Source organism: Pygoscelis adeliae, unplaced genomic scaffold (genome assembly GCF_000699105.1).
Source record: "Pygoscelis adeliae isolate BGI_AS28 unplaced genomic scaffold, ASM69910v1 Scaffold456, whole genome shotgun sequence".
In the NCBI taxonomy this organism is placed as follows: domain Eukaryota; kingdom Metazoa; phylum Chordata; class Aves; order Sphenisciformes; family Spheniscidae; genus Pygoscelis; species Pygoscelis adeliae.
In genome coordinates, this window is record NW_008825007.1 from 181,252 (window position 1) to 184,787 (window position 3,536).

Genomic DNA, 3,536 nt, shown 5'->3' on the forward strand with positions numbered 1-3,536 from the left:
CGCCTCGTGTCCTAATCGGCGGCTGCCGAGGTTGGCCGGTCTCAGCTCCGATTACCCTTGAAAGCTCAACAGTTGTAAAAACTGCAGCGGCGAAATAGCAGATGACGTCAACAGGAAACTGGGGGGGAGCCAGCTCCAGCTCCGGGAGCCATTGAAGCACTGGATTGCTACAGTCCATCCCGGTGGGACGCGTTTTCTTCCGACAAATTAAATCATTCAAGCCCGGCCTGCAGGCAGAGAGGCAGAGCCCGCTCCTGCCTCCTCCGTCCCCCTCCCCAGGCATCCCGCCGGAGCGACCCTTGCTCGAGGACGGCCCTGCTGCCACCCAGCATCAGCCGGTCATCAGAGCAGAGGGAAGCCCACGCTCACTGGTTCGGGCACTGAGGGGGTGCCGGGATAGAAAGAGGTCGCATTTCTTTGTGCTGCAGGTGACACGCTAATTGCTTTGCCACTAACAACTATTACCACAACAAATAGTAGAAATATTGTTCCATGACAATACCGGCACAGAGCTTAGCAGCTATTCCAGGGTGACAACCGAGACGGCATCTCTGGTGTCAAAATGTAAATTGCTGCGTGGATTTGGCTGGTAAATAGCAAGGGAGAGAGATGGGGGAGGTGGGGGAGGAAATCATTCATTTCTCTGCAAACACATGCAAGAAAAGCCGTGGCAAAATATCGCTGCTCTTCCCCTTTCCCTCAAAACCAGCCCGGCAGAAGCCAGTGCTGATGTTCCCGATCAAAGCCAGACTTGGCTTTGACAGGCTGCAGTTTTGTTTTTGATTTCCCTGTCAGCCCGGAGGGGAGATACTGTACCAGCTTCTTTACCTTAAACTAATTATAGAAAAATATACCTCCAGTTCACTCCTGAGCTATTCCCTAACTTGTAGGCTGTGCCGGGCCATACACATTTGCAGGCAGAAAAGTCAGAGGTCAAGGTAAATGCACATACCAACATAATGAGTGACTCTAATTTTAAATAGTGTTTATATAAGCCCCAGAAGGACTGCAGAAGATATTTTCTCAAGCGCATTTCCACTCCCAGGGTATAGTTTCAGGCACAGATCATCAGCACAGAAAGGATGCTGACACAGGAGCTACTATCGCAGATGGCACCGAGAGCTATTGGCACCCGTCCCCGGCACTCCTGGGGAGAATGATGCTGCGCTGTCCTCCCGTCATTAACCCTCTGGCTTGACAGCTAATTCCCTGACCCAGACATAAGACGCTCCAAGGATCTTTACAGACACCCACAAAGTCAGTGCTGCTTTGGAACAGAAAGTCCCTAACCCAGCAGGTGGGACGGGAAACACGATTTCCTTTGAATTAGTCCTGTTGGGTTTCAGTGCCCAAGGAGCAGGGGCGGTGTAAAGCAGAGCTTCCCCACATCTCAAAAGCATCAAAAAGAGGGGGGAAAAAAAAACCCAAACCAAACCAAAAAACCAAAACCAAAACCAAACATCCTTTCAAGCCTCACCATTGGCAGCTCTTTCAAAAGTTTGCCAACACAGTAGGAATTGCCCGGCCTTGAAAGGCACACGCCATTTGACACTAGTCATCCAGCCCTTTATACGCTACCGGCAATCCCGGAGGAACAAAAGGCATCAGGTGTTTCACTGGTGTTAACAAAACCTCCCCACGCCTCTGGGCTGGGACATCACCCCGTAACTGGTGAGGGAAGCCGGGGGAGCAAATCCTGCGACGGGGAGAAACCAAGGCACTTGCTGCAGGTCCAGGTACGCCGGGGCAGAGCCAGGGACAAGGCAAGGGTCCGGTGGGATGGCAGCCGCGCCCCCATCGCTCCCAGCAGCCTCCTGCCAGTGGGCTGGCTTGAATAAGTGGAAGAGCACACCCTTAAAAACAGCAATGAGCTCAAATAGTGCCCTGCCAATGCCGGGCCCCTCTCCCCACCCTTCCCCTGTGGAGAGGCAGCGTCTCCCGAGGCCGGTTTGGTTAAGGCTGGGTCACCATCGCAGCCGGGGACCGGGGAAGAGCTGCTTTGCCGCAAGCGGCAAAAAAGGAATGCCCCATTTAGGGTCGGCAAGGAGCTTTTTATAGGTGCGTGTTTGAGGCTGAGCAAAAATTTAACAGTTTCACCTGCCCTGGAAGAAGAGTCACCGCCTAACCAGGAGAGGGGCGATTTTCACGGGATACCCCTTTCCCTCTATTCAGAGAAAAGTCCACGCACCAGCTGGCCGTGCCGTCCCAGCGCCACGTTGCCCGCTGCCCGCTGCACCTCGCTGTCTGACCGGGAATTGCAGCAGTTTCCCTGGCCAAGGCTGTAACGCAGCCGCTGCCCCAAGCCCGGGATGCACCTGACTTTCCATGTACGAGGTGCCCATCCCACAGGAAAGCCCCGTGTGCCCGAGCCACGCACGGGACCCGCAGCCTGGAAACTCTGCAGCAGCTCTATTTTTAAACAAAGCCTTTGAACCGAACCCAATCGGAAAGGTAACAGGGTCATCTTTCTCATCCCCTCAGACGGTGCTTGGGGACGATCGATCACCGATACCGCGCAGGACGTCACACCGACGGTGCCACCGGGGCTGGGTGAGGGGGAGACCGATGCAAGGAAGAAGGGTGCGACCTCCTGGTACCCAGCAAGGGATTTGGGGACAGGCACGTTAGCCAAAGCTACCCAACAGCCAGAGGCCGACATTCGCGCTGCCACCTCTGGGGCTCGGAGCCACACCCGGCCTCTGTGCACCAGCCAGATAACGCTGCCACGAGGCTCTGCCGGCAGCTCCGGGAGGATGTCACCACCCAGTTACATTCCAGCTGTATTTTTAGGTTACCTGCATAACCCCGGGGGCTGGAAAAAACGTTTGATTTTGTGTTTTGTTCCCAGGTGGCAGCTTGCTCTCCTGCAGCCCCGTGACGATGGAGCACACAGGCTCCCCTCTGAGAAACCCACACGAGCAGAGACCAGACCGCCTTTAGAAAGCTTAAAAGCACCAGCTAGCTGGCATCTGCACTATGCCATTATAGGACACGTTACACACATGCCAAGACTTGTGCTGCTTTGCCCCAGAGCTTGTGCAAAACCCCAGTGTGAAGGTGGTTACGGTCACAGGGGCACCTCTTTGGAGCAGGCACCGAGCCGGGGTGCAGGCACCGAGCTGGGGTGCAGGCACCGCAACCTCCGCGGGGCTGGAGACTGCCTCCTTTGCATCCATCACTCCAACTGGGTTTTCTCCCAAAAAAAGCGAGGGCAGAGGCATCACCTCCTCAAAGCTCAGCTGCAGCGCAGTGCCAACATGGACCCACCGAGGGTAGGCTGGGGGGCGGTGGGAAAACGGTTGGGATTGGTGATTAACCCAACCCACGGCTCATCAGGAACCACGGAGCTAGGCGGCACACAGGTCTGGCCAGCCCGCAGCGTGCACGGCCAGCGTGAAACCCACGGCTACAAGCCATCTCGCGGGACCAGCACGGGCTGCACCAGCTCGGGCTGCACCGGCTCAGCTGCAGATGCTGGCGTGCTGCCACGAGACAAAGGTCTGGAAGCCATCGCAACCCCAATGCCTGAACTGTTA